A 22,284-nucleotide genomic window follows, 5' to 3' on the forward strand; every position below is an offset into this window, starting at 1 on the left:
GTATACAACCCAGAAAGTATATATAGTACACATATATAACCCAGAAAGTGTATATATACACATATATAACCCAGAAAGTATATACACTGTACACATATATAACCCAGAAAGTGTATATACTGTACACATATATAACCCAGAAAGTATATATACTGTACGCATATACAACCCAGAAAGTGTATATATACGAATATATAAACCAGAAAGTATATATACTGTACGCATATATAACTCAGAAGGTATATACAACCCCGAAAGTATAAATGCGCATACTGTATACAACCCAGAAAGTATATATACTGTACACACATATATAACCCAGAAAGTAAATATACTTTACACACACATATATAACCCAGAAAGTATATATACTGTACACATACATAACCCAGAAAGTATTTGGTAAATACAGCCGTATCTACATCTTTTGTTCAATTTTAGATTTGGTGCTCACTGTATAGTAGCTTTTTCTCCAAAGCGTTTTACAGTACCCAGTCATATACTTATATTATAGCGTCTTCAAAAAATAAAAAAAAAATAAAAATATATATATATATATATATATATATATATATATATATATATAACAATAATGAAACCCATTAAATAAGTCAGTGAGGATTTCTGTTGTTCACCATCAGTATATTAACTAGGCAAAATAATTAATTTAAACTCTTATTTAAGCTCTCCTATAATTCAAGAGGTGTTCTTTTTAATGAGGAAATGTTGTCATCATATTATTTTGGTTATTTGCTTTCTCAAGATCCCGCAACGATAAACACAAACAAGTTTAATTACGTTTTCCCTCTATTTTGTATTTAGTTTCTCCCTGCACACCCTCTTTTTCTATAAATGGCAAAGCAGCATTGCTCCTCTCCATATTAAAAAGGCTCGGCATGAAGGATGTCCCTTCATATAGCGAGACAGCTGAAGAGGTGTAATTTTACAGCTCTCTGTGCCTTGTCATTGCCATGATTGAGGTGGACAGAAGGCACAAGAATGGCCAGGGCCTGTAAGCGACACAGACAGGTGTGAGGCGAGGCTTGGGGCAGCAAGTAATACAAAAGGGAGAATGCAGGCCTTACAGGGGCATAAACCAGGAGACCAGCACTTAGGCAGCAAGCACACGGAGCTCTCATGCTAGTGCTTAAGAGGACTTGTAGAAAGGAAAAGAGACTTGTGATTCAATCACAGTCTATGGTCAGAAACCATATGCCCTTCAGTGCTATATGGAAATGCAACGCTTTGAGTTCCAGTCCTCTCTAGCATTGAAGGGGGTACCAAATGGAATGGAAAGTAGCAGGGTAGCGGGTATATAGTGAAAGCTAATTTGTGGGGGATTGTACAGCAATTAGTTAACTGACTGTAAACGTAGATTGTTAGCTTAGGGGTTAAGTAATCGCGTAAAAAAATCTTGCAGGTGTTCTTAAAAACTGAAGTTCATGGGCCTCAGAACTGAGTTACACTTGCCATTCCTTAAATTCCAATCACTGGTTTAAGTGACTTATATGGCCATATGAAGCAGCAACAGAAAACGAGAGAACATTCTGAAGTAGAACTGGACAGACAGCATTCCGGTAATTATTGGTGGAGCGTGTGTTATTGGCTTATGTTCATCGTGTTTTGTTTATTTAACAATTGCGCTATTATCTTATCAATGCGATCAAACTATTTTGCTCAGGTTAGATGTATGGTTATCATGGATATATGGGTATAGTATTTTCTGCTCACGTGAAAATGTATTTTTGAATGCTGCAGGTATGTGTTAAAGTTCAACTTCTATTCTGCCACAGATATCTCTGTTGGCCACTTCTGAACGCAAAGGGTTAACTGCACTTAACTATATAGAGACTTTGAGGGGGGTTCTTGTCTTATGCAAAAAAAAACATAGTCTAACAAATGCTATTAACCTCTTAAATGTCATTAACCCCTTAAATGCAACTAACCCTCGTCTAGAGATATCAATTAAAAACTCCAATTGAAGCAATACAAATATTATTTGACAAGTTATATGCTTGGTTTGCATCAGATGCATAAGAAGTTAAACGGACAGCCACAATGCGGCTTTTTGCCTTAAAACATGGAAGCCTTGAAATCTGTCTTGAAATGAAATGTAAATGAAATTGGTGAAGCAGAGAGAATCATAATTTGGAGTTCTGTGTTGCACAGCCAGCACTCTATCTAATACAGCATGTATGCTTTGTTATTTAATATCTAAATAGTCAAAACATTATAGTGAGATCTAAATATACTATTTACTTGAAACATTTCAAAAACATGACAGCAATGCTTATAAAGTTGGTATAAATGTCCCACTGGTTATACAATAAATAGATACATCTGGTATACCCCACAAAGACTTTTACCTCCAGAATGCAAATTGGCCAAAGTATTCCTTTATTTACTTGTTTTCTTTAATTTTGTATAGTACCGTTTCCATTTTATTTTATTCTCTACGGTAAGAAAACCCAGTAATCAGAGTTAATCACCACCTTATACAGTGTGTTAAAGGGCCTGTGCATTAAAGGAGTCATTTATCCATAAACCTAATGCTAAGGCAGACACTGGGAACATGGAGCTCTGATTACTAAAGCCTGCTGGCGGAAAAACGAAGGCAAAACCGGTAAAAAAAACCCTAATCTAATTAAAAGCAATTGGGATTTCTTTTAATAAATCTGGTGCAGTTATTTTGCGCTGGTCCTTCCCCAGTTTTGCCGCTGGGAGACTTTAGTAAATAATCCCCCATGTATCTCCAAGGGGGTCATTCTATAGTGTTCGAAGAGGCCCATTGGGGTTTCACTGTTGTCTTCTCCTCTTCGAACGATATAGCATTACAAAGTAGATCTTCCCTCTAAGTTAGGGGTGGGCAACGCTATCTAGTCCTCAAGGGCCACCACAAGGTCATGTTTTTAAAGATATCCCTGCTTCTGCACAGGTGACTCAATCGGTGTCTAAGACTGAGTCACTGATTGAGCCACCTGTGCTGAAGCAGGGGTTATCCTGAGAACCTGACCTGGTGGTGGCCCTTGAGGACTGGAGTTGCCCACTCCTGCTCTAAGTGCTGATGTCTGCATGCATCAACTTTTACCGTTTGGCGAAGGCTATAGGAGGAGTTGACCTGGTCTCATATCATCCTAATCCAATGTATGAAATGACGTTTGTGTCACTCATTCATTTCTTCTTGGATTTTATGGCGTTGAAACAATCTGCTGAGTGTGAATGAGAGACAACTTCTTTGGATAATGAATCCAAAGTTTTACAAGTTTTATACATCGGATGTGGAGGCAAGAAAATGTGTTTTCCTACTATGCATCTAGTAGTCTCGCACTTCAGTATCTTGGTCCCCACCATTTTTTAGCCCGTGAGTCACAAGGAGATTGGGAGCCATATTTACTAAGCAGTGATAAACTGAAAGGTACCTTATGGCCGATATACTTAAATGGGATGTAAGATGGCTTAGCACCACTTAGTAAATATGGCCAGCAGGTATTTTTCAAGGTCACACAGAGATGGCAGTATTTGAGCCACATGGAGAGTTATATATCAGTGTCCAAATCTGCAGGTGAGACCCCTTGTTATATAACCCTTAATTATGTTTCTTGGTGCTGCCACTCACAGCAGTTTGTAGCTGCGGCTGTGAACATGTGTTCAAATAAACCACAACTGTAACACAAGAACTAAGCAGGAAACAGGGGGGGGGGTGCTATTATCAAGGTCTCCCAAATGCAAAACTGGGGGCAATGTGGAACAAATAAAAGCTCCAGGTTCCCCAAAGGAAAAGGATCCTATTGAATCCAATGAGATAATTTTTTTATCTCTGGTAAATTTAGAGCCATTTTTATTTGCACTGATTTGGACTCAGTTTTGCAGCTTGGATACTTGATAAATTGCCCCCCATGATGTCTGGGTTGGGATTCTGGAGCCTATCCCCAGTCAGTTTCTCATAGTGACAAGAAGCTTATGTCTGGGTGTAGGTTGGGTAAAACCTGTGCTTTTATTCCCCTCTGAAAATAGTCCATTATTTTAGCACTGCTTCTCCTGCAAATAATGTAGCCAAGTTATCCATATTGCACTGTGATATGACCAAACCAGGGACATGTTTAGTTACAATTAATGATGCCTTAGCAACAATATATCATTTTCTGTACTGATCTCGTAGTGACTACTTTGCTGATGTTTTCTGATATTTAAGACTTAACTGACTTACGTCAATGTGTGTGTGTGTGATTTCTATGTTGTAAAAATAGAAGTGAATTTTTAAAAGCTCAAAATGTTTATTTTTAGTCACATGAATATATTTACGTCATGGGATATTTATATTTTATGTTTGAATAAATGAGGGGATGAAAGGCTGACCGTGTAACCTCAGCAGATTCTGGAAGGTCATATTCCTTCTCATGTGAGATAACATGCTTCTTTATATACCCATATGAATTACACTGCTATGGAATGTAAGGAAGTGTGTGGTTTCGCTGAGATCATCGTCATACAACATTAACCCTTCCACTCCCAGGAAAGCAGCTGCTCGCTCAACTCTACGAGTGTCCAATGAAGGTCAATTGATTTTTGGTCTATAGGATTCATTCTTGCATTTACCATTCTCTAACTGAACATAATCCATCAACAAAGGAAAGTAGAGAAAGAAATGAGTAAATCATGAAAGATAGTATATTGTAATTAAGTGTCTTTAAAACCCATAATGTCCCTGTCTCCACACCAACATACATGTTTCAAAAATATATTTGTATGCCATGTTGTACTGTAGATAGTAATATTCAGGCACAAGTCCTTGCCCTTTACATTGTGCAGTCTTATTGTTGGGTCCCTGGAGTGCAGACAGCTGAAGGGACTTGCTGAAGGTCAAAAGGAACTAATTTGAACCAGGTGAATCCTTGTAAAGGCAGGAATATTACCACTGTACTACCCCTCATTCTGCTTTTCTATCTATCTTCATCTGACACCTGAGCTTAACACACCAATAAAAGGCACATCGGGAAGCTGTGGGCAACTCATGAAAATGAGCATGTTGGTATAGTATTCCATAATCAACATATGATTGTTTCACTATTTGAATGTCAAACACGGATATATTTTCTACATGTTGCCATTTATGGACCAAAGTCTATATTTAAAATAAGAGGCTGTCTTTTCAAAATGTATTGAATGGAGAATGGAAGTTGGTTTCAAAAAGACCTTAACCATTTGTCAAGATCCTGCTCTCTTTTCTATCCTTCCAATGCTAATATCATGAGTACAGGGGTCTAGGATTCTGATCCCTCTGATCTGTTTATATTACAGAGTTTGTCATAATTGATCCATGAAGAAGAACTATAGGTATTAACGTACGTACATACGTACGTGCGTGCGTGTACTGTAAATATTACTGTATGTTCATTTGCATGTCTTAGACAGGTCTGCAACCTTGTCTTTCACCATTATCGCCCAGCACACAGCACTTCCACTGCAGCAAGGGATTCTGGGAAACGACATGCAAATGAGCACACAGTGCCACCTTTTGTCTCAAGCTCATATTACACGAGCAACCCTTAAGCCAATGCATGCTGATTTAAACAAAGCTTTTAAGCAAAGGCTGGGGTGAGATGCAAAGCCAGTAAACCCACTCACAGACATGTTTCAACCTTGATGGGTATCATCAGTGTGAGGTTGGTTGCTGGCTATGCTGGTTTGAGATTAAGAGTAGGTATTCACCACCCTTATTAAGGTTATGGTGGGTAAAAAAAGTGACAAAAACTCTCCACAGTAAAACATATAGCAACTGTAAATATTACTGTATGTTCATTTGCATGTCTTAGGGCTGTAATATACAGCATGCGGCCGTGCGTTCCTATGCGAACGCGTGTGCACGTACCGCATGCTTTTCGTGTATATAGTGCCGGGAGCTGCATGTAAGGTATATGTGTGTGTATGTGCGTGTATGTGTATGTATGTGTGAGTATATGTGTGTGCATGGGTTGTGTGAGTGAAAGTAAGTCCTAGATAAGATTTTTTTAAACAAAAATAACTTTAATAAATATTTTTTTTTTTAGTTCTGCAGTTATTTACACACGCACACAAACACACATCCATACAAACACGCATACATGCATATATACATACACACATACACACACATACATACATTTGAGCGCAGGCAGAGGCGCGAAAAGATGAATTTCCTCATCTTCGCCGCTGTCTGTTGGCTCCCCTCTCCCTGCTGTGCGCGCGTGACCCTTCTATAGAAAGGCTGACTAACGTCAGCCACCTAAAAATCTGCGCGCACACACAGCGTAGCACACGCCCGGCACTATAGAACGTGCTTTAGACAGGTCTGCAACCCAGCACAACACAGCACTTCCACTGCAGCAAGGGATTCTGGGAAATGACATGCAAATCAGCACACAGTGCCACCTTTATAGATCTATCTATCTATATATATATATATATATATATATATATATATATATATATACTGTACTATTTCAAGTGTGTGAGTGTGTGCTTGTGGTTAAAGGTCATATAGTACTTGTACTTACACCTGTCTTTCATATTTGTATTGATATAATACTTAAATCTAATCTTCTCACTCATATATGGAATGCCGTGTTTAAATTCAGTTTTCAGAGAGTCGGAACGAGTGAGACAGACTTTTTACTAAAGAAAACACAGCAAAACTGCCAGTTTTTTTTTTGTTATTTCATGAATACAAAACTTGAGTAACTTTTGGATGAATACAAAGCTTGTATGATATGTGAAAGGAGCTCAACAAAGATGATTATTTATTTATAACGTTTTTGTTTTCCAAAATCTAAATTGTTGCACGTACATGTCTCAATGCATGTGGATTTGGTACAGTTGGGAACCAATACTTTCGATCAATACAATCAATATGGTTTGTAGAAACAATGTTGTGTTTTTAGTGTTGCAACATCTGTGACTCCCTATCATTATTTGGCCTCTAGAACAGAGCCAAATTGGCCGACAGAATCCCAAAGCAACGTGATCAGACTGATTAAAGTAACTTCATTGAATATACTTCCATTCTATTCAAAACGCAGATAGAATACTTTTTAAGTTAGGAAAGTAAAAATGCTATAACAGCAGTGTGATTACAGCATACTACCAATACAATGAACGCATACAGTGATTTACCACTGTCCAAGCTACAGGCAGCTGGTAAATAATAACCCACATAAAACCTCAGAGGTTAAGAAAACATATTGCTTTTATCTCCGCTTCTTTATGTGTTTGTGACCTTAACACAGTCTTCGACTGAGCCACCTGTGCTGAAGCAGGGATATCCATAAAAGCTGGCCTGTTGATGGCCCTTGAGGACTGAGTTTGTGACCCCTGCTTTAACAGCTGAAAGAATGTTGTTTTTCTCAGGTACACACAAAACAGTGTCTCGCTGACATCAGGCAGGTGACCATGTCATATGTATGTACCCCATGCGTCCTCCCCCTTAGGCCTCTCCTTGTCTGAGACGTGTAGGAGAAGATCCCCCCTTAAGTTCTTGCTTTTAAAAGCAAGTCACTGCAAGCTCCTGGCTAATGTGCCTTTTGCTGCGTGGAAACTTTTTGTGTTGTAGGGTCTCAATTAGGTTTATTACACCCATTACGATGAATGCCAGACTAAAAGGGCTTAAAGAGGCAGGCCAAACAGGCGAATGTCTTAGCGTTTTTTTATTTTTTATTATTCTTTTTATCATAGGTTTTGAAGCAGGGGGTCTCCGGAGCTGGACCCCATTAATCTCAGCTCCAGGGACCCCCTGCTTCCAAAGATACGGACCTCTGTATGGGTGCAGGTAGCCGCTCTGCACGGCTGGCAGGGATAACGTAATGGCCGCTTTCAAAGCCGCCATGTTCTGCGAGCCAATAGGAAGCCGTGCCGTCATCCGGGGTGGCTTCCTATTGGCCCACGTGATGAAGGAGCTTTAAAAAGCAGAGAGGTACTGGCACCCATTAGGGAGGTAAGTGTATCTGGAAGCAGGGGGTCCCCCCAGCTGAGATTGATGGGGTTCATCTCTGGAGACCCCCTGCTTCAATCCTATGTTAAAAAAAATGCACCCTCCTGGATTGCTCCTTTAACCCTTTTGCTGTCAGAGGGTGGGCAATTGTGTCATTACTCATTCTTACACTTTTCATTTGTATAGATGAGGGATGAGGCAGCTGTTTGGGGGCGGGGGGGGGGGGCAGGGGGTTAACCTGGCACTGCATTATAATATACAGTACTGTAGCTATAACATAAAAAAGGTTGAAAGAAATAAGCCACACTTTTCCTACACAATCACGAAAACAAAGATTAACTTTATTTTGTTTAATACTCTGCAAAAAATCATTTTAAATTACTTTACCTTTTTCATTCTGAAAGCATTAAAGCAAAGGTTCTCAACGCGAGTCCTCAAGTCTCCCAACCCCCCAACAGGTCAGGCTTTCAGGATATCCAAGCTTCAGCACAGGTGGCTCAATCAATCCCTGCTTCAGCACAGGTGGCTCAATCACAGGCTCAGTCTTTGAGTGATCCTGACATTGAGCCACCTGTGCTGAAGCTGGGATATCCTGAAAACCTGTCCTGTTGGGGGGGGTCTTAAGGATTGGAGTTGAGCCCACCTGCATTCAGTCACTGAATATAAAAAGAACGTTTCCAGAATAATTTTCTATTTTTTCTGCATTGATAGCATAAGTTTGAATATGTTCCACTCATTGAGTTGTATTTTCCTCCCATATTTCAGATACTGCAACGTTCAAGTTGACCCCGGAAGAAGGAGACACATTTCCATGCACTGCAGACTGCTATAGCTGGTCAAACGGAACCAAGTCCGTCTTCCCTAGAGGTTTGGTCCCCTTCAACCAGCTATTGCAGCGCTGAACTTCGTCAGCCTCCAGGGAAGAGCCGCTGTCTGACCAGCACCCCGCTACTCTGCACATGATGAAAAATTCCATGTCCTGCATCTATACAGAGGCACTGTCCCGGTGACGCATTCCTTTGTAACGCATTGTAAGGCCGCCCGGCACTGAAAGAGTCCAAGCTAACCGCAGTGATTTAAACAATAGGCCAACTTCCATTTAAAACTAGAAAGGTGTTGAGGAGCATGCTTTACTGTAGTGCCGACGGTTATTCTAACACAGACCAGTGGCAATCGCCAAAAAGACCCAGGTACATGCTGGGTACATGCTGGGTCTAGTTTAAGGCAAGTTTATGGCATATCTGCATTGACTAATGGCCCATAAAAGGTACTGGCCCATATTACCAGATGGTGCTATGCCATTAGACAGGTGGCAGAAATGACCTTACAGCCCATTTAAGTGAATGGGACATATGGTGCCTTCCATCACTGTGATGTGTCTCATGGAATAGCACCACTTAGAAAATATGTGCTGCAATGTTTTCACTACAATATTGATTCCCATTTGAGTAAAACGTATCTATTAATGTGAACCGTGGATATTCTGTTTCTAATGCAGTTGTAGTAGCCAGTGTTATCAACATATAGCAATAAGCCCTATCCCACCCCAAACCTTTCTCACTGACTGCCCCACACCTCTGGGATGCCCTTCCCCTCAATATCTGACTAGCGCCCTCTCTATCACCTTTAATACTCATCTTAAAACACACCTCCTTAACTAAGCATATGAGCAGCTCTGAGGCTGATACTATACACCTCATACATCGACCTTGACCCCTGCAGACACACTTTCCTGAACACCTTCCTACTGTCTCTGTATGTTCTTCCTACCTACCAATTAGATTGTAAGCTCTTCATGGAAGGGACTCCTTTTCCTAAGTGTCACTTTTATGTCTGAAAGGACTTCTTCCCATTATGTGTTATTTGTATTATTTGTTATTTAGATGATTATGTCACGTGTATTACTGCGCGATGTACATTAATGGCGTTATAAAAATAAAGATACACATACAATTATAATTACCTACAAATATATATTGTACAAAATATATTCATGTTAACATGTTACCTTTTTTTCAGTGTCTCCATTCTAGGTTTGTTGAAAATCCTCAAAATAAATAATGGGTTTTATTCCCTAAATCCCAACTGTTTGTACTTTTCAGCACTCTGCATTAAAGTCCCATCATGTTGAAATATGCGTCATGTGCTGTGTACTGTATGTGCTCTAGCCGTGTGTGTGCCGAAAACATTCCAGGTCTTTCCAGTACTGAAGGAGTTACCCAAACGTTTTACTCCTTCCATTGGGATTATTTCTTCTTGTTTTTATGCGAGAAGACTTGAGATATTTTTGTTTGCTTGTTCATTTTTAGGCTTTTGAACACTGTCAGGTCTATTTACTCAAGTCCCCATGGGTGCAAAAGTTGGGCAAAACCAGAGAAAAATATCAAGCTATATTCGTCAAAGAAAAGGAACCCCACTGAAAGCAATGGGAGTTTTTCCATGGATAAATCTGGTTCAATTTTTTTAAGCTGCAGTTCAAGGTGCCATTTATTAAAAAAATGCTTGTTTATTTCCCATTCAACACGTGCATCAGTACAATCTGCACACTGACAAGTGATTAGCTAAGTTGCCGATCGATCTGTTTTCCTGTGATCGATCAGCAAAGATTCAGCTCGGGGGTTCTGTTATGACTGCAGAAGAGTACCCAGTTCTGTGTGGATGAGCATGTGACCAGGCAGGCCCTAGATACAATTGGTGCAATGCTGGAGAGAGGGATAAAGGGGTGTCTCAGAAGGGGAAGGGGATTTGACTTTGTAAATGGTTGCTATAGAAACAAAAATGCTTGTTACATTAGAATACATAAAAAAAAGTCTTAATTTTTTTTTTTTTAATGCTACAACTATTTTCTCATACAGAAGTACAGAACTGTTTCATTAAAAAAAACAAAAACAAAAGAAACACATGTGGATATTGCTTGAACTGCAGCTTTAAATGCAGGAAATGTTATGCCCCACCAGGTGGCACTATTAGTTCATCTCTAAGTCATTTGCTATGGAGCATTAACACAGACTTTGCCCCAGTTACGGAGCCGGGAGAATTTAGTAAATAACACCCCATGGCTTCTTATTGCTTTAAAACAGCAATTCCCTCCAGAATCCTCTATGAGTTTAACACACAACATCTTAGTATACTGGTCCCTGCACATGTCCTGCTCTTTAAGTGTTAAAATTATGATTTTCTCCATCTTTAATGTCTGAGATTATCAGGAGGAAGCGTTTAGATTGCACTGCACTCTGGGTAGAGCTCCATTTTAACCTCCCACACACTTACCGTACAGCCACCGTGCAAACACGTACAGTACCATGTATCTCCTGAATGAGGCATTAGATTTTAATAATAAAAACACCACCAGGAAGAGAGAAATCTCCTTAAAGACCCCCCAAAAAATTGCAACCCCCGCAGGACACAATTGGTAAAGAACACCATAATATTGTACATTTTTAAATAACTGGGGTTTTCTGTGCTTTATTTAAAGGAAAAAACTGTCCAAAGACCAAATCTAGGGCTTCAAGAGACAATTCCAACAGTGCATGTGAGGCACTGTTTGTCTATATGAAAAAACACAACAATGTTCTTTTATAACTTGCGCTCTAACTATCTTCCTCCACTCAGTGGCCAGTTTCCCTGTTCTACCATTACCAACATCAGATCCCATCTTGGTCCTGCCAGTCAGACAGGATTGCTAACACCAAAGCTCTGCTGAGTGGCCCAGTTCCAGTGATTACCCTATGACCAAATACATAAAGAAAGCATCAGCCAATAAACTTACAGAGCGGAGTGGGACATTTGGTTGCAGACATTTTGCCACCAAAGTACAGCCGGTGTTCGGCCGCAGACAGGCCCTCTGCTGCCGCCGATCCGCTACTGGAACCTCCCCCGCCAGCTGCTTCTAAAGTAAGTTTTATACTGGTAGGGGGTTAATCTAAGGGGTTTTAACGGTTTGGGTAGGGTGTTAGGGTAGGAGTTAGGGTAGGGGGTTTTAGGGTAAGGGTAAGGGCTTAGGATAGGGGTTTTAGGGTAAGGGCTTAGGATAGGGGTTTTAGGGTAAGGGCTTAGGATAGGGGTTTTAGGGTAAGGGCTTAGGGTAGCAGGTTTTAGGGTAAGGGCTTAGGGTAGCAGGTTTTAGGGTAAGGGCGTAGGGTAGCAGGTTTTAGGGTAAGGGCTTATGGTAGTGGGTTTTAGGGTAAGGGCTTATGGTAGCGGGTTTTAGGGTAAGGGCTTATGGTAGCGGGTTTTAGGGTAAGGGCTTAGGGGAGCGGGTTTTAGGGTAAGGGCTTAGGGTAGCAGGTTTTAGGGTAAGGGCTTAGGGGAACGGGTTTTAGGGTAAGGGCTTAGGGGAGTGGGTTTTAGTGTAAGGGCTTAGGGTAGCAGGTTTTAGGGTAAGGGCTTAGGGAAGTGGGTTTTAGGGTAAGGGCTTAGGGGAGCGGGTTTCAGGGTAGGGGGGTTTAGGGTAAGGGCTTAGGGTAGCAGGTTTTAGGGTAAGGGCTTAGGGGAGTGGGTTTTAGTGTAAGGGCTTAGGGTAGCAGGTTTTAGGGTAAGGGCTTAGGGGAGTGGGTTTTAGGGTAAGGGCTTAGGGGAGTGGGTTTTAGGGTAAGGGCTTAGGGGAGTGGCTTTTAGGGTAAGGACTTAGGGTAGGGGTTTTAGGGTAAGGGCTTAGGGGAGCGGGTTTCAGGGTAGGGGGGTTTAGGGTAAGGGCTTAGGGTAGCAGGTTTTAGGGTAAGGGCTTAGGGTAGCAGGTTTTAGGGTAAGGGCTTAGGGTAGCAGGTTTTAGGGTAAGGGCTTAGGGGAGTGGGTTTTAGGGTAAGGGCTTAGGGGAACGGGTTTTAGGGTAAGGGCTTAGGGGAGCGGGTTTTAGGGTAAGGGCTTAGGGTAGCAGGTTTTAGGGTAAGGGCGTAGGGTAGCAGGTTTTAGGGTAAGGGCTTATGGTAGCGGGTTTTAGGGTAAGGGCTTATGGTAGCGGGTTTTAGGGTAAGGGCTTATGGTAGCGGGTTTTAGGGTAAGGGCTTAGGGGAGCGGGTTTTAGGGTAAGGGCTTAGGGTAGCAGGTTTTAGGGTAAGGGCTTAGGGGAACGGGTTTTAGGGTAAGGGCTTAGGGGAGTGGGTTTTAGTGTAAGGGCTTAGGGTAGCAGGTTTTAGGGTAAGGGCTTAGGGAAGTGGGTTTTAGGGTAAGGGCTTAGGGGAGCGGGTTTCAGGGTAGGGGGGTTTAGGGTAAGGGCTTAAGGTAGCAGGTTTTAGGGTAAGGGCTTAGGGGAGTGGGTTTTAGTGTAAGGGCTTAGGGTAGCAGGTTTTAGGGTAAGGGCTTAGGGGAGTGGGTTTTAGGGTAAGGGCTTAGGGGAGTGGGTTTTAGGGTAAGGGCTTAGGGGAGTGGCTTTTAGGGTAAGGACTTAGGGTAGGGGTTTTAGGGTAAGGGCTTAGGGGAGCGGGTTTCAGGGTAGGGGGGTTTAGGGTAAGGGCTTAGGGTAGCAGGTTTTAGGGTAAGGGCTTAGGGTAGCAGGTTTTAGGGTAAGGGCTTAGGGTAGCAGGTTTTAGGGTAAGGGCTTAGGGGAGTGGGTTTTAGGGTAAGGGCTTAGGGGAACGGGTTTTAGGGTAAGGGCTTAGGGGAGCGGGTTTTAGGGTAAGGGCTTAGGGTAGCAGGTTTTAGGGTGAGGGCTTAGGGGAGTGGGTTTTAGGGTAAGGGCTTAGGGGAGTGGGTTTTAGGGTAAGGGCTTAGGGTAGCGGGTTTTAGGGTAAGGGCTTAGGGTAGGGGTTTTAGGGTAAGGACTTAGGGGAGCGGGTTTCAGGGTAGGGGTTTTTAGGGTAAGGGCTTAGGGTAGCAGGTTTTAGGGTAAGGGCTTAGGGTAGGGGTTTTAGGGTAAGTGCTTAGGGGAGCGGGTTTTAGGGTAGGGGGTTTTAGGGTAAGGGCTTAGGGTAGGGGTTTTAGGGTAAGGGCTTAGGGGAGCGGGTTTTAGGGTAGGGGGTTTTAGGGTAATGGCTTAGGGGAGCGGGTCTTAGGGTAAGGACGTAGGGAGCGGGTTTTATGGTAGGGGGTTTTAGGGTAAGGGCTTAGGGGGTAGGTTTTATTGTAGGGGTTTTTAGGGTAAGGACATAGGGAGTGGGTTTTAGAGTAAGGGCTTAGGGTAGCAGGTTTTAGTGTAACGGCTTAGGGTAGGGAGTATTAGGATAAAGACTTAGGGCAGGGAGTTTTAAGGTAAGGGCTTAGGGTAGAAAGTTTTAGGGTAAGGGCTTAGGGTAGCGGTTTAAGGGTAGTGGTTAAGCTTAGACACTTACATTAGCAGCGGAGCAGCTGGCAGCGATATGTCCCACCGACGGGTTAAGTCGCAGCAAAGCGTCAGCGGTCATTTGGCCACAACCAAATATCCCAGACCATTTACAGAGGGGGAGGAGGAGCGCAGGTGTGCTCAATGGTATATGTGAATAAAAAAATAAAGCAAATATAGTGCAGATTGTAGATACTGGTATATATCACTCAGTATCTACAATCTGCACTATATTTGCGTTATTTTTTATTCACATATACCATTGAGCACACCTGTGCTCCTCCTCCCCCACAAGCAAAGACATCTTACATCCCAGGACCTGGAACAGTCCTTTCTGAGGAAGTTGAGCAGCATTTAACTCTTTGTATAATCATTTTATATCATTGGTTGGTGAAGGTATTTTATAAGTGTTTTTCACATTATGTGGTTTATTAAATTTTAAGACACTCTTTTTCACATTTCACCTTTGGAAGCGCCAGTCCATTCCCCCTCCCCCCCCCTCCCCCCCCTCCCCCCTCCCCCCCTCCCCATTCCCCCCTCCCCCCTCCCCATTCCCCCCTCCCCCCCCTCCCCCCCTCCCCCCCCCCTCCCCCCCTCCCCCCCTCCCCCCCTTCCCCCCTCCCCCCCTCACCCCTCCCCATTCCCCCCTCCCCCCCTCCCCCCTCACCCCCTCCCCATTCCCCCTCACCCCCTCCCCATTCCCCCCTCCCCCCTCCCCCCCTCCCCCACTCCCCATTCCCCCCTCCCCCCTCCCCCACTCCCCATTCCCCCCTCCCCCACTCCCCATTCCCCCTCCCCATTCCCCCCTCCCCATTCCCCCCTCCCCCCCTCCCCCCTCCCCCCCTCCCCCACTCCCCATTCCCCCTCCCCATTCCCCCCTCCCCATTCCCCCCTCCCCATTCCCCCCTCCCTTTTTGTATTTTTCACATTTACAGAGGGCTATGTACTGTATCTTGTGAACAGCATTTTGGCATTTAAATTGACACCAAGATAGATACTTTGAACATGTGTTGAAAATCTCTCACGTTGGTTCATGTATCAGAGTGGTTTGAATTTAATGTGACTGCTTCATGCATGAACCTGGTTAGTGGATATTGAATGAGTTGGAGTGGAGTTACCCACCAACATACAGTATTATTTTGGAATCAAGTTCTCCATCTAGATAAATCCTTTTTTTTTCCTTTGGTTAGCATAAACAAAAGTCCACATTAACTACAGTGGTTTAAACTCTAAGACCAAAGATCTGTATCATATTTAAGATACTTGATTTACACATTTTACATCTGATTTTAATAACGTCTCGTTATTAGCACTGAGATAACAGTTCTCTGTAGATCTGGGCTTTATTGTTCATTAGTCGCCTTATTGCAATAATGCATTTCACCACAAGATGGCCCCAACAACACATAATAATACTGCCGTGTATGATTGACATCTCAATGTCTAAGATCATTCATATGCTTGGCAATGTGGAAGTACAGATGCTGTATGCTGAATGATTGTCCTGCATAGTAAGGCTGGGAGTGCCAATGTCTAGTTTGTGTGGAGACAACGATTTATTATTTAACTCTTTCACGGCACATACCTTCATTATACTATAGGGAGAAGGAGTGGCTCAGTGGGTAAAGACACTGACTGACACTGAGATTGCTGCAGGGGAGCCTGGTTCAATTCCCGGTGTCGGCTCCTTGTGACCTTGGGCAAGTCACTTTATCTCCCTGTGCCTCAGGCACCAAAATCATAGATTGTAAGCTCTACGGGTGCAAAATGTCTCTGTAAAGCGCTGCATACAATTAGCAGCGCTATACAAGAACATGCTATTATTATTATTATTATTATAAGTATACACGCTATATTGAAAATACAATAGAAGTATGGTACAGTTGACAATTGATACCTATTTACTGATGATTATGTATGCAGTGTCTTAGTATAAATTACAGTCACAACTTGTTTCTTCGTCCCTAACATTGCCAAGATCTGCCCTTTGCTGTACCACTCTATTGCTAAAACGCTAATGCATGTCGGAATATTGTAACTTACAGCTCCCTGCCTCATCATTTTCTCCTACACAATCTATCCCAAATTATGCAATTTGAATCATTTCTGCTCATATCTCCGGAACAAAGCCTCAGATTTTAAAATAAAAACGTTGTGTGGGCCGAGCACGCGCATTGTTAATGAAACGTCTTTTTGTTTTGTCACAGAAATTGTATTTGCAATGTTGATGTTTTTAATTTAATTAAAGAGTTTGGAGAGTGAAATGTATTTTATTTATGTTTGTGTTGAAATGTCCATACTATCAGTTGGGATACATGATATAAGTGACTTATGATAACTAAAGTAAGATACATATATTTTTGATTGAAAGTGTCAAAATGCTGTTACTTGTAAAATTATGTAATTCAATGAAAATCAGAAAAATCACATCATATCTGGTCCGCAGGCCACAGTAGGAAGCCTCCCTCCCTTCTCCGATGGTTCCACTGTGCTCTCTCTCTTTACAGGAGCTCCCTATACTTAAGGCCAGCGATGCACACATGTCTGCAGTGAGGGGAATCTATTTGGGGCCTACGGGCAGGTTAGTGCCTAGTCCGGGAGCTTGGCAGGCTCCCCAGGCATTACCTTACCTTACAAAGATACGCCCTTTCCTCTGTTACTCGACTGCTTAAACTTTGACTCAGGCCCTCATTCTCTCCCGTCTCGATTACTGTAAACGTCTGCTATCCGTCCTTCTGCCTCTCAACTGTCTCCATTACAATCTATCCTAAACGCTGCTGCCAGAATCACTCTACTCTTTCCTAAATCTGTCTCAGTGTCTCCCCTGCTGAAATCACTCTCCTGGCTTCCTATCAAATCCCGCATCTCGCACTCAATTCTCCTCCTCACTTTTAAAGCTTTACACTCTTCTGCTCCTCCTTATATCTTTAGCCAGGTCCCTTCCGGTCCCCCAGTGTAATCCTGCCTTCCCCTAACCTCCGCTGCTGCTGGGGCGAGCGCATCTCCGGAGGTTCCGGTGGCTGCCTCTGCAGGGCGCCGCCATGTTAGGTTGCGTGCGCGCGCATCGTCGGAGGTTCGCGCATGCGCAGAGTCAGCGGTGGCCATTGGAGTTCGTGTATGTGTAGGGGCAAATGTGCGAGCGGTGGCCAATAGGAAAATTCTCTGAGTTGGGACTATGTGCCCCAATAGCCTCGAGGGCAGATCACCTGACGGAACAGAGCCAATAGGGCTGTAGCATTCACTGTACCAGGGAATAAGATACATTTTGCGTGCTGGGCGAGTTAGTTGATGCGGGGATAGAGAGAGAGGAAGAGGTGCATGTGCAGGGGTCAGTGACCCTCTGCATTAGGTCAGCATACCCCTAGGCACCAGTTAAGGCCCTGAGACACCACCAGTTTGTGACTGCTGTAGGGAATGCCCCTTAGATAGGGACCTTGTCTGGTTAGTAATCAGTGCTAGTCAGGGACACAGCTGCTGCGCTGAGTAACCTGCTCTTCCTAGTCTGGGACCAGACTATCGGACTGAAGATAAAGACTATCCTCATGCTGGAGACTCTCCCTGTGGTGGGAGCTCATCACGGACGACATCGTGTGACCGGCGGATCCTTTGTTTTTTGTGTGGACACACCCGGCAGGTACCTCTCCATCTACGTGCACCAACAACTCCATACAGTTCAGGCGCTGATCATGCCTAGAGGGGTGGGCTCCTTTTTGGGGACACTTGGTGGATTACGTGACCAAGGGGATTCTTATAATACTGTGGACACGGTGGTGGGACAAGGCCCTGCGAGGTGGAGGTATAGATGTACTCATTAGTGCATTGTTTATTCTATGCTAATTCAGTTAAGAGAATAGTAAAGGTTGTTATTATCATCTGTGTATTGCTATTATTGATTCATGACCAGGGTAAACTCACACCCTTTGGGATCCTGGACAAGTGGTGCAGCTGCCAGTTACTATATTTGTTGCCCCAGGCTCCCCGTGGCGGAGGCTAAGATCTCTCTGAGCCAGCAGGTGAAGCTAGCACCAGTAGACCCTTTATGTTAGAGGGAAAAAGGGCTACACATCTCAGCCCTAATTTCTCGCTATGCACCATCCCGACTCTTGCGTTCTGCTCAAGGATGTCTTCTTTCTACCCCCTTGTATCTAAAGCCCTCTCCCACCTTAAACCTTTCTCACTGACTGCCCCGCACCTCTGGAATGCCCTTCCCCTCAATACCCGACTGGAACCCTCTCTATCCCCTTTAAGACCCACCTTAAGACCCACTTGCTTTAAGAAGCATATGAATAGCACCATGGCTAATACTATACACAATACATAAAGCTTGGCCCCCTGCAGACGCACTTACCAGAATGCCCTCCTTCTGTCTCTGTTCTTTCTCCCTACCAATTAGATTGTAAGCTCTTCGGAGCAGGGACTACTCTTCCACAATGTTACTTTTATGTCTGAAGTACTTATTCCCATGATCTGTTATTTGTATTATTTGTTATTTATATGATTGTCACGTGTATTACTATTGTGAAGCTCTATGTACATTAATGGCGCTATATAAATAAAGACATACATACATACATATCTTCCTCTTCCCTGGCTCCGGATGATCTGCCAAGGTCTTCCCTGTCCCGCGGAGGACATCCTGTCAATCTTCCGGCTGCGCCAGTCCCAAGATAGCTGCCGCTGTGCTACACACCACCCATACCTAACATGTGGCGCCAACAGCAAGATGGCTGCCACAACCTTCCCGATCCCACATTACTATGGGTGCACTCTTGATTGGCTGTAACGTCCCATGTGCTGCTACCTCCACCGCAGGGCTTCTGGGAGTTGTAGTCCTGCTATTTTACTTCAGCCATGATGTCTCCTATGGAGGTAAGAGGAGCACCCTGCTACATAAATAAAAATATACATTAACACAAGATATTATTTAGGATAGTAGTACCTGATAGTTACCCAAATTCTGAACATTAAATAAGTATGGAGCTGATACTCCACAGAGGCCCATTGGGTATTCTATGTTTGCACCAGCATCAGTTTTCTATCGGGCTCGATATACTGTATGTACTGTATTGGTCCATTGCGAAGATGAAATCAGACGAAAATACATATAATACATTTGCCGTGCTCTCAGGCCTATGGGGCCTGATGGGAAGTCACTTACATGTGGTGGCCACCTCCTTGCTTCCGCCCTCCTTCCGAATCGCAGTGTCAAATTACGTCACTATGTCATGTCGCGTCTGACGGCTGCGACATCATTTGACACTGCGATTCGGAAGGAGAAATAGCGCAGCAACAGGAAGGCGGCCGCCACATGTAAGTGCCACGGGGCGCTGTCACTAATAAAGTGTATTTTGATATTTTGGCACACTTCTGTAGAGTGCCCCCATTGTATTTAGGGTGTCCCGCCCTCTGTTTGTGTTGACCTATTCGGTCCCTGGCTTTCTAATGTCATTGTTATGTCTAATAAAGGGGCAATAGAACATGTTGGGCACAGTTCAGTTATATACTGTGAGTAATATTCTGCCATGAGTTATCCTGCATTGATAAGCAGTTCGTCAGCACTAAAGAGAGTGAAGAAAACAGAGACGTGGCTAATTCCTGCCTACTATCTATTAAACCTCATCGCCTTCCACAAGGTTAAAATGGTGGTTTCCAATCTTTTTTTTAAGCTGCCCCCCCTCCCTTCCCCCCATACAATTGTTTTACCTTTGGGACCCACGTTCTGTATTTGTTCCGCAACGCAAAATGACTAAAATGTAGTTATTGGACTCCCCCAAAAAATTCTGTTAAAAACAATATGGGGGTTTCACTTAGTAGAACACTGTACATTATTTTGGTTACTGTTGCACGGAATCTCTCTCGAAGCCCAACTCTCTGGCCTGTAGTCATGAAGCCGCGATGCAGGACATTGTGCAACAGCTTGCAGTAAATGACATTGACTTAAATGGCAGTAACCACCAGATCGGTTGCAATATCCCGCATCGCAGCTTCATGAATCCTGGCCTCTGTGTTCTTGTCACTCTCTTTCCAGCTCTTTCTTAGGGAAACATTAGGATTTCCAGTCAAGAAGATCAATGATTTTTTATGGTGACCAAAAATACAATTTTAGCGGCCAGAAGAGGGCAGCAAAACAGTGACAATCGGGCCTATTGACTAGTCTGACAAAACTACCTTTGCAAAACAATACTGGTGGCGTTCGCACAAAACTATGCAAAGAAAATCCCTAAATGAATAGTTACTTTAATTTGCATTTAGTTCTTGAAATAAGGCCCAGAAAGCTCATTTTACAGAGTGGCCCGCCTTAGAGCCGCCTGCAGTTCCTGGCACCATTGGGCACCCTCGGAAGACAACTCTCCATGACCCCACATGCCAGTAGGCTCCATGACCCCCCCGCCTGGTAGCGGCCCTAGCTTCTTCCCTGCTGTCACGGGAGGCCAGGCATTTACACCTTTTTACCGGGATCATTCATTGAGCAAAACCAAGGAGTTAAAACAAATTGTTATTTATTTAATTGAAACAGACGTACACACAGTGGATTACAATTATACAGAGGAAAACACACTTACTGGGGACTGGGCTACAAAACTAACCTTTCCTAGTTGATATAGCACAGAAAACAAAGTCTTTACAAGTCCTTATGAATTCAGCGGTGCGCAAACTGTGGGGGCACGCCCCCTTGGGGGGTGCAAGATTATGTAGGGGGGGCGCGGGCTGCTTGCAGGGAAACCTGGGGGGTGGGCAGAGCTGTGCACGGGCGGCCAGAAGCTCCGTGCTGCTGCTTCTATGTGTCTGTGTCTTGCAGAGGGGGCGGGGCTTCTCTCTGCACACAGACAGCCCCTCCTTCTCTTCCTGTCTGCCTCCCGCACCAGTTTTCAGCAGCATTTGTGTTGGGGGATCGGAGCATGTCACCCCCCCGCCACCCCAGGAGAAAGTAAGTGTGTGTGTGGGGGGGGGGGGGATATTTGAGTGTGTGTGTTGGGGGGGGGATTGAGTTTGTGTGTGTGGGGGGGGATTGAGTTTGTGTGTGTGTGGGGGGGATTGAGTTTGTGTGTGTGGGGGGGGATTGAGTTTGTGTGTGTGTTGGGGGGGGATTGAGTTTGTGTGTGAGGGGGGTTGAGTTTGTGTGTGGGGGGGGGGTTAAGTTTGTGTGTGTGTGTGTGGGGGGTGGGGGGGGTTGAGTTTGTCTGTGTGTGGGGGGGGATTGAGTTTGTGTGTGTGTGTGTGGGGGGGGGTTGAATTTGTGTTTGTGTGGGGGGGGGGATTGAGTTTGTGTGTGTGGGGGGGGGGGATTGAGTTTGTGTGTGTGTGTGGGGGGGGCGATTGAGTTTGTGTGTGTTGGGAGGGGATTGTGTGTGTGTGGGGGGGGGGGATTGTGTGTGTGTGTGGGGATTGAGTTTGTGTGTGTGGGGGGATTGAGTTTGTGTGTGTGGGGGGATTGAGTGTGTGTGTGGGGGGGATTGTGTGTGTGTGGGGGGGGGATTGTGTGTGTGTGGGGATTGAGTGTGTGTGTGTGTGGGGGGGGATTGTGTGTGTGTGTGGGGGGATTGTGGGGGGGGGTTGTGTGTGTGTGGGGGGGGGGATTGTGTGTGTGTGGGGGGATGGTGTGTGTGGGGGGGTATTGTGTGTGAGTGTGTGGGGGGGGATTGAGTGTGTGTGGAGATTGAGTGTGTGTGTGTGTGTGTGTGTGTGTGTGTGTGTGTGTGTGTGTGTGTGTGTGTGTGTGTGTGTGTGTGTGTGTGTGTGTGTGTGTGTGTGTGTAGGGATTGAGCATGTGTGTGTGTGTGTGTGTGTGTGTGTGTGTGTGTGTGTGTGTGTGTGTGTGTGTGTGTGTGTGTGTGTGTGTGTGTGTGTGTGTGTGTGTGTGTGTGTGTGTGTGTGTGTGTGTGTGTGTGTGTGTGAAGGGATTGAGCGTGTGTGTGTGTGTAGGGATTGAGCGTGTGTGTGTGGCGGGGATTGAGCGTGTGTGTGTGGGGGGGGGGGGATTGAGCGTGTGTGTGTGGGAGGGGGGGGATTGAGCGTGTGTGTGTGGGAGGGGGGGATTGAGTGTGTGTGTGTGTGGATTGTGTGT

At 44.2% G+C, this 22,284-nt stretch overlaps 1 long non-coding RNA gene across 2 annotated transcripts; it reads left to right on the forward strand.

Moving 5' to 3' along the window:
* Positions 1–893: 893 nt before the first annotated feature.
* Positions 894–10,048, forward strand: LOC142492194 (uncharacterized). 2 transcript variants are annotated; one of them, XR_012800803.1, is made up of 3 exons: positions 894–1,029; positions 1,421–1,577; positions 8,729–10,048. It is a non-coding gene; the product is annotated as an uncharacterized LOC142492194 (long non-coding RNA). The 2 variants fall into 2 exon arrangements; XR_012800802.1 differs by lacking the exon at positions 894–1,029 and having other exon boundaries at positions 1,041–1,577.
* The last annotated feature ends 12,236 nt before the right edge of the window (positions 10,049–22,284 follow it).

Source organism: Ascaphus truei, chromosome 4 (assembly GCF_040206685.1).
Source record: "Ascaphus truei isolate aAscTru1 chromosome 4, aAscTru1.hap1, whole genome shotgun sequence".
In the NCBI taxonomy this organism is placed as follows: Eukaryota; Metazoa; Chordata; class Amphibia; order Anura; family Ascaphidae; genus Ascaphus; species Ascaphus truei.